Genomic DNA, 10,048 nt, shown 5'->3' with positions numbered 1-10,048 from the left:
GACTTATGGCTCGAGGAACCAGCACCAAAAACGTTGATATTTCTATGAATAGTAAGCTGTTCTTCATCTCTAACTAAGGAATCTCATGTTTTATGCCGGCATCCTTGAAACTGTGGCAGACTAAGTTTTTAGCTAGCAAATAGAGTAAAATTTCGGACCTTTCACTCTTCTTAAGAATTAGAATCATCTTGGAAGATATTCAAAAACACCATGTCCAATCTCCATCAAATCAATTAACTCAAAATCTCTGGAAATAAGCCCGAGCTTTTGGCTTGTTTAAAGCTCCTCAAATAATTATAATATGCAGCCACATTAGAGCAACCTATAGGGTAGAGTTTGCATTCAAGGCCCTCTAAAATCTGACTCAAATTTGCCTTTTCAAACTTATTTTCCAAGTAGAAAACTAAACACAAATAAGAGACTAGCTAAGCTGGAGAAAGAGAGACATCTTCACAAGAGAAAATTGAAATATGGAAAAAAGGATAAACAAATATGATGGAAAAATATGACATTCTGAAGGTCTGAATAGAAACATATTAAAAGGAAAAAGAGATGTATCCAGGAATGTTTGATGTTAAAGGAGTCATTAGAAAAGAAAGAAACATCTAATGGCTACTAGAGCCCAACATCTGAGAGAGGAAGAGAGAGGTAAAGTCTCAGAAAAGAAAGAAAGGAATGATTTCCCCAAGGAGACCAGGATCCTGGAAACTATTAAGATGTGGTTTCTTAAGCTACAAATACGGATTCCATTGTAAAGGTAATTGGGGAACAAACTCTTAAGTTTAGGACAGCAATATTAAATTGTTAAAGAACATAAAACTCTGCATATATTTGAGGGGAGAACATCAGGATTATCACAGTAAAATACTCCAAGAACCATCAGGTGAGTTTCAGAGAAATACAGTGCCCTAAAAGCACATACCAGAAATATGGGTGAAATTAGGACTGTAAGGGACGGTAAAGCAAAGAAGGGGCACGTAAAAGTGGAGCCAAGCAAGACCAAAGCAGATGGAGTCTGAATTCGATGTTGGTCTGATGGGAGAATAGCTCCTGGGTAAGATTATCCAACCCAAAACATATAAATTGGGCAAGATATATTTGACAAGCAAAGGTTTTGGCAGTCCTGGAATCATACTATACCACTCTTGGCATCTACAAGTAATCTGGAGGAATAGGGTAGAAATAGAAAGAATAAATTAAAAGGAAAAAAGTGAATAGATCAGGCAAACCGTGTTAGAAAAGGAAAGAAAACAACTTAAGAGGCTGATTAAAAATTCAGGTGAGGGCTTCCCTGGTGGCACAGTGGTTGAGAGTCCGCCTGCCGATTCAGGAAGATCCCACATGCCGCGGAGCGGCTGGGCCCGTGAGCCATGGCCGCTGAGCCTGCGCGTCCGGACCCTGTGCTCCGCAACGAGAGAGGCCACAACAGCGAGAGGTCTGCATACCGGAAAAAAAAAAAAATTCAGTTGAGCTTCTCTGAAGATGTAACAGAACAGTAGAGATAAGTGAAACTAGAGACAAATATTCTACAACCACAGAAAAATATTTGGGAGAAAATAATGTTACTCAAGACATTTAAAAACTAAGTACAATGCCTTAATGAGCCGGCCCTTAAGAGTGCAGTTTTCACAGTTATCAAAAGGGTCTTAAGTTGAGAAATCTATTGAGTGATTCTCAGGTAGGTGCCAGGGGAAAACTTACCTAGCAACAGGTTTCTGCGATCAGGCTGTTCATATTAAAAGGAAAGAACAGGTACGGGTCTGAAAAGGCCTGCTGACAAGACATTGGATGACTATACATCTGGTCAGAGTCCACACTCATTAAGCTCTGGAGTGCCAGAAGCACAAGATTCAAAAGGAAAACTGGGAATTGAAAGAGTTTAAATACACAGAAGGTAAAGAAAGATATTTCAAATGAGACCCATGGGCCAAAGTTGCCACCATCGTAACTCCTAAGCTTGGAGAAAAAATACACAGCACATGGATACATTCCGCTCCCCAATTCTGGCCATGGGATTTTGCCAAAATTACCTCTTGCTAGGAGAGATCTCAGGCTTTTGAGTTCCCTGGTTGTAGATTTGGATTTCAAAGAACTAATCATGGACAGGAATTGCAGCAACTCTAAACAGAGAAAAATCTAACTTTCTCCTCTCAAATACTACTTGAACTTTGGCAACACTAAGTGAAAGGCCCTGGAGACAAACTTTTGCTTGGGACCACTGCTCTAGGAGATGGGAATTGGCCCACTTTCTCAATTAGGCTAATGAGGGGTTGGTGCTCCGATGATTTTTTTGTTCTGTTAACTATTTGGACACGTTTTTAAAGACAAGGATATGAAAGACTTAACTCTTACAGCTGAAGGCACTACATGTTTTTTGGTGAAAAACCCTAGCCAGAGATGCTAAAGAAAACCTGACACAACCCAGGCACCAGAGAGAGAATAAGAAATTGGGGAAGACTTGAAGTCCTTTGATTTAAATTTAACCTCAGCAATACAATTTGATTCGAGACTTTAAATCTTTGGAATCTCTCCAGAAATGTTATACATAGAAGGGATTTATATTCAAATTTAGGGCATCTCTGTGTTGATAGCACTTAATTACCAGAGTATCTTAATGTTTGCATTCACCCTCACAGCAAAACCCTGCTAAGCGATTGTGGATACTGTGGTCAGCCTTGGTTACAAAATGTCAATTTAATTGGTATGATGTTCTGACTTATTTCAGAGCCTTGAGTGCTAAATCTATACTGACAACCTGTGGTGGTAGAAGTTCAATAACAAGTAGGAGGGGAGTGCCCACGAGAGGAGTGAAGCTGTCTCAAAACGTTCATCTTCTCCCAAAAAAGGGAGAGCCACACTCCTAATTGACCACAGTCTTTTTTTTCTTTTTTTTTCTTTTTTTTTTTTGGCCACGCCACTCACATGGCATGTGGGATCTTAGTTCCCCAGCCAGGGATCAAACCCGGGCCCACTGCAGGGGAAGCACAGAGTCTTAACCACTATACCACCAGGGAAGTCCTGACCATAGCCTTAATGTTTAAACTCAATGGTTTATAACAACAAAAACAATAACTCCATGGAATGTGGTAAATAGAGAATGGGGGAAACGCAGGAAACTCAATTGACAAGTTTGGGAACAAGAACCCGACAAGCAGAGCTGAGATCCTTCCCCTCCTCACCTTCCTTTTAGGAATAATTTGTTTGCAGAGAGTATACATTATCCTCTATCCTTAACACAACTAAAATGTTACATCTCTCCCTGGGGGAGGAGGCCTGCCAGAGTCTAGACAGGCCTGTGGGTTGGAAAGTCTGGATATTTATGGGATTCAATATTTATGGGGTTCAGTATCTTTGCCACATACCCAAGATGAGTGTCCCAGCAGCTCTGGCAATAATACAACTAACATTTAGATTCTCCTCAGCTAGACTTCTTTGTCTATCCCAGTTGAATCAGAATTAAGAGGAAAGATTCAGGTGAATGTTACGCACGGCTCCTCTCCAAACCCCAGATCTCTCTGATTCTACAAGATGAACCAAAACCATATTGCCTCACACCAGACAGCTCTGGTACCCATCTGACCCAAGTAGCTCTTTAAATATGACCCCTGGAACAGGATAATCATAGCAGGAGCATGGATGGGATTTAGTGATAGGTTGGTACCAGTTTGATAAAAGGAAGGAAACTTCATAGATGATGCCAAACATTTTATTTTGGGAAACAGAAAGGAACCTGAAAAATGACGGTGCTCCTGTGAAAAGAAATGGGAAAGCAGAGCTCAGCATGATGTCACTACTCTTAGCACATCCATGTGCCAGGAACTATGTTATGAGTTACTGGTACACAGATGAAAAAGCATGAAGGAAGCTCTGCCAGTCACCCCATTGTCTCCTGCCTGGCAGCACCAGCAGTAGCATCAGTAGCACATAACATGCAGCACAATGTAAGATTTCTGATCCAAATCCTTTACTTGCATTCATCAAAGAACATAAAAAGGAGATCTAAACGAATGGTCCACAAAAACACAGCAGAATTCGTTTTTCTCCTCAATTCTCTTGCTCCCCCAAGGTTTCCATAAACTCTCGGTCTCTAAACTCCCAATTTTTTTTTTTTTTTTAAATTTTATTTATGGCTGTGTTGGGTCTTCATTTCTGTGCGAAGTCTTTCTCTAGTTGTGGCGAGCGGGGTCCACTCTTCATCGCGGTGCGCGGGCCTCTCACTGTCGCTGCCTCTCCTGTTGCGGAGCACAGGCTCCAGACGCGCAGGCTCAGTAGTTGTGGCTCACGGGGCTAGTTGCTCCACGGCATGTGGAATATTCCCAGACCAGGGCTCAAACCCGTGTCCCCTGCATTGGCAGGCAGATTCTCAACCACTGCGCCACCAGGGAAGCCCTAAACTCCCAATTTTTAACTCAGAGATTTTGTTGCTGCCTCCTCTTGAGCCTGGTTCTTCTTCTCTCTTCATCTACCTTCACACCTGATGCTCCTGAAATTTTCCAACAGACTGTGTCTTCCTGAGGGATGTCATCTAAAATGTCCATGACTTTTCTCTGTAAGAATCAGCCCACTGACTTTATCCTTTCCATATCTGCACCTGTTCTCATCACTCGGCATCACAAACAACCTAAAATCCTTTCTGGAAATATCAGAATCCCTTTGGAAGGTGGTTGAGGGGAAGAGGCTAAGTGAGCCCAGCCAGAATCCTCTTCAGGGGAAATTAGAGGGGTAGAACTAAAAACACTTATACAATTTTATCCAATCATAATTATAATAATAAACGTAATTAATTAAAAGATTTACTATATGCAAGGACCTACGCTGAGCACTCTTACATGGACTATTTCGCTTGATGTACCAGTTTTTTGAGATAATTGCTATAACTATTTCTGTTTTAGAGAGGAGGGTAATAAGGCTTAGCAGTTAAATGTTGCCCAAGGTCACAAAGCTAGAAAGAAGCAAAGCCAGAACTGGAAGCTGGGTCTGCCTGACTTGGGAACCCTTAACATGTTCATATCTTGTTTAGTCCCTGACAACCTTGCCCTTTTCTTCCCATCACCTTCCCCCCAAATTTCAATTGTTCTCAACATTTTTCAGTGCAAAATATCAGGAATCTTAAAGTGTTTGGAACATCACATGGTATATAAAAGCATGGACATGGTGCCAGCACATTGTGTGCACTGGAGTAATATTCGCTCATTTGACTTATAATATTTGAAACAAAATCATATACCTCCATCCAGTTCTTAGCCTCCAAACCAGTTGCCGCCAATTTTCTTTCTTCTATAAAGTATATCATTTCCCACATCCTCCTACCCCTGGGTCACAACATCAATCTGGAGTCCACTCTCACAGAATCTGTTGTTAGTCTCTCTTGTTGATTCTTAAGACTGCCCCTCTCATCAATCTTTTCAGGACCACTATCCTGCCTAGCCTAGACCCCCATCATTCTAGATCGTGAAGCACCACAATAGCACCTTAATTGAATTTCTGTTTCTAGTTTCCCAATTACAGCAGATTTGACATACTACATATCAACTTTACACCAACCCTTCAGTTAGATCCTTTACCATTGCCTTTAGACTAAACTTCTCATTATATTGTCACAATCTGGACCCTACATCTCAAATCTAATATCCTACTGATCCCCAGATCAAAGACGCAGCTCCAAACTGCCTTTTAATAGTTTCCTGAATATATGCTTACATTTCTTTCTCCTAAGTGAAATGCAAACAACAAATAATACACAAAAATGGGTTCATCCTTACTCACAATTAAAGATACATTAGTTAAAACAATGAAATAAAATTTTAATCCAGGACATAGACAAAGACAAAATTAAAAGGTTGATAACATTCAGTGTTAAAAAAGAGGTGGGAAAATAGGCACTCTAATTCATTGACAACACAAATTACTTCAGTGTTTGGAGGGCTATTTCTCTCAAAAATTTAAAAGGCATCCTTTATAACTCTAAGAACTTGTGCTATAAATTCTCTAACACAAGTAGGCAAATATAATATATGCCTATATATATATATACACATATATATATACAAATTTACTTACTAAACATTATTGTGCTATTAAAAATACTATCTAGGAAACAACCCAAAGATCAAATAAGAAATAAGTAACCAGTTAAATAAATTATGATGCATCTACACAATGGCACACTGCACTTCAGAAATTAACAAATATATATATATATGATTGATCTATATGTGCTAATATGGAAATATATTTATGATACATCATTAAATAAAAAGAAAAGGTTGCTGCAATAACATCAATGAATCTCAAGGGAATTATGCTGAGTTTTAAAAAGAGGCGATCTCAAATGTTTACAAAGTATACAATTCCATTTACAGAACATTCATGAAATAAAATTATAGAGATGAGCAGGTTACTTATTGCCAGGGGTGAGGGACTGCGGGTGTAGCTGTAACAGGATAGCACAAGGGAGCCTTGTGGTGATGGAACAGTTCTGTACTGTAATTCTGGTGGTAACTACAGGAAGCTGCATTTATGATGAAATTGCATTGAAGTATACACACACGAACACACTCACACACAAATGGGTGCCTATATAACTAGCAAAGTCTGAATAAGCTCTGTGGATTGTACCAATATCAATTTCCTGGTTTTGACACTGTACTACAGATTGAGGAAGTGTAGGCGAAGGGTGCATGGGACCTCCGCATACATATATTTGTCATTTCCTGTGAATATATAATTATGTCAAAATTTTTAAAATTTTTGAATATATAGGCACTCTTTCTGTGTTCACACAAAATATCATATAATAGTGAGTGTAATAACTGTGCAAGTCTTACTAGAATGGAAGGCTGAATATAGTACACTAAGAGAGAGATCACTTTTGTATAAAGAAGGTTAGAATTACAGAGCATGCTGACATAATCTTATGATCTCTTAATAAACCTTTTAGTAAACAAAAATAAAGAGAACAAGTTGCAAAATAGACAAATTGTTATATCTCATTGGTGTAAAATATAAGAATATTTATGTATTAAAATATCAGGGAATATCCTCATCTAAGTCTTGATACTGGCTACCTCTAGGTAATGTTAGGAAGAGTTGGGGGCAAGCTCTTTACTGTTTTACTTTCTTTTGTATTAGCATGTATTTCATTTATAACTTAAAATTGATCAGGAGGATAATGAGTAGGAAGAAACTGAAAGAGAAAAGGCAGGGAAAGAAGGAATTTTTCTCGTCTGAACCTTTGCTCATCCCATTTCTTCAAGGCCCAACAGAGGGCCTGAGGTCTCAATAGAACTCTGAACTCCAGAGGTATTTTACTTATTGTTTACACTATGTATTTGGGATTTAGAAAAGTCTTCCTTGAAATACTAAACCCTGGGATAGCAGGGTTCTCAAGAAATGTTTATCATGGCAATACTAATACTTTATATTTGCTAAAAATGGATTGTTCACAAAACAGCTGTACCATATTGTCTACTGCAAAGAGAAGAATAAAGAAGATCCTAATTTGAAAAACACAGACCTTAATTAAGTACCATAGTCTTAAACTTCTGGGTCAATTAGTCATCAGAAGAAAACAAAAGGCAACCTTAAAGAATTATTCAGATTTAATAAAGATTTTAAGGGTTATTTGAATACTGCTACTTCTTTTAGAAAAACAACGTAAGTTTTAAAAATTATTAAAACTCAGATTAACACCTATAAAGGGATTCTGTCCAGCCACACCAGTCCAGTGCTCACCAATCCACTGCCGTACCATTTCTTGCAAAAGCCTGCCCTGCACTCTTGTGGTGGCTTCTGTCCTATGCAACAGATGGAAGAAAATTAATCCAAACTGTATAAGCCACTGCATTCAGACTTCCTGTATCTTTCATTGATGTTAGGGAAGAGATGGGAATTACTTAATGTATATGAAGGCACAGCAGCAGTAAACACCTCTAAGAGCTAATATGAAGTACTTGAATGTAAACTATTTTGCATTTTACATTGATAGTGGTATGGTTAATGATGGTAATGATATTTGAAAATGTATGATTCACTTGAAATAACTAAAAGAAATGGATAGGATATATTAAATTTTTCTTCACTGAGGGCTAGAAATTAATTTTATAATAATACCAAGGAAAAAATTATATCTGCATTTTAGTATACTCCAAGCAGTTATTGTAATCATGCTACTATCTCAAAGATATGACAAAATGTCATCTCAATTATTAAATTATAATAGATAGATAGAGAAGATTTGATTTTATTCAGATGCAAGATAAAATCTAGAAAGGCTTTAGTTTTCTATTGATTTTCCAACAACAAAAAAAAAACTGTGCTTTGTGCACCACCTAGAGGAAATATGTAAAATTTATATTGAACATAGTTGCATTGGTTATAGAGACTGAGTGAAAAATCTCATCATTAGAGTTATAAAATAGAAACTACTTTCATCTGCCTGAGGTGATTTTCAGGCAGTCCTGCTGGAATATGACTTCCAATCTTATCTAGATGATGTAGATGCCAGTTGGAGTCTAGCATAAATACTTATAGTTGTAGTTACTAAAAATTTTTTCTTGAACATAATTTAAACTCGAATTTCCCTTCGTAAATTGAAAAGCCTACAGCTAGATTTTCTTCTAACATTAAACCAAAGTCTATCTATTTAAAATTAGATGTAACACTTGTGTTACCAACAAATAATTTAAATAACAAGGAAAAACCTCTCTCTTTTATTCTCCTTACCAAAAACAAAACAAAACAAACTGTATTACTGAAAGGGAAACTGAAATGTAGATTGTAAAAACTTCCAAACCTAAATGTTTTATTACCAAAAAAGAGAAGGAAAAATAACTGAATTTCATGACCATTTTTACCAGATATCTTTCTGGGCCTCATAGCCTCTATGTAGCAAAGTGTGTTCAATTAATAGTTATACTACCCTCTATGAGTAAACATTTTTAATATGCAACTCTGTCTTTATGGCATATATTCAACTTATTTTCTAGAAAAATTATTGATATTACTTATAAACACAATTTTTTTAAATGAGAAGAGGGTCCTTACTATACTATATTGAAAATACTTAATCAAGACTAAAACGCTATGCCTTCAATTCTTCTCACTTATACTCTCTTCCTAATTAGTCTCATTCAAAAATAAATTCTCAGTTAATAGTTTTACGTTACTGACTCCAAATTAGTATCCGTATACAGTATACAGATCTTACATCTACATATTCAAAAGCCAACTCAGTATCTCTATTTGCATATCTCAAGGACAGTTCAACTCAACCTGTTCAGAACCATTATGTTCTTTCCCCCACCAAGCCTCCTTCTCTTGCAGTTCCCCTTTGTTTAGGCTATGACACCATGAAATTTGAAAGTCAACCTTAAAAACTGCCTCTTCCTTGCTCTTCAAATCTACTCCACTGTCCAAACCACTAAATAACTCTGAAATCTGTTCACTCCTGTCCATGTCCACCTCTGCAGCCCTAGTTCAAACAACCCACACTTCTGAATTGGGCAGCTGTCCTAAGGTCCAAACTCATCTCCCTTCATCACTCCCACCCAGGCTCAGTTTACCGCTCAACAGCCAGGCCATTCTCATCACATTGCCCCCACCCCCAAAACCCTCTTACAATCCTTCAGTGGCTTCCCAGTGCTCCTAGGGATCAATACTCCAGTCTTGAATCTACCTAAGAAGGCTAGTTTCACTGATCTTATCTGGCCAGTACCTACTTTATCCATCTCAGGTCACGCTGCTCCCCTTGTCCTCCACATCGTAGCCACCAGAATTCTTTCAGCTCCTCTAAGTGCCATTCTCTTTTCCCAGCCTGGACCTTTGTAAATAACTTTTGCTTTTTCTAGAACATGCTTCCTCTTACCCCATTTTAATCTAATCACCTCATTCTCAGCCTATTCCTCAGATCTCAGCTCAAATTCACTTTCTCAGGGAAGCTGCCCTCTGAGATTAGGCCAGATCCCCTCTCTTATCTGCCCCCTTTGGTGTCCTCATGAGCATAGGAAAACTCTCTGGTTTTGCTTATCATTGTATTTTCAGTGCATGG

This window comes from Aethalodelphis obliquidens, unplaced genomic scaffold (genome assembly GCF_003676395.1).
Source record: "Aethalodelphis obliquidens isolate GAN/ISIS:26980383/991018 unplaced genomic scaffold, ASM367639v1 scaffold3, whole genome shotgun sequence".
NCBI classification, from domain to species: Eukaryota; Metazoa; Chordata; class Mammalia; order Artiodactyla; family Delphinidae; genus Aethalodelphis; species Aethalodelphis obliquidens.
Note: the sequence above shows the minus strand (reverse complement) of the source record.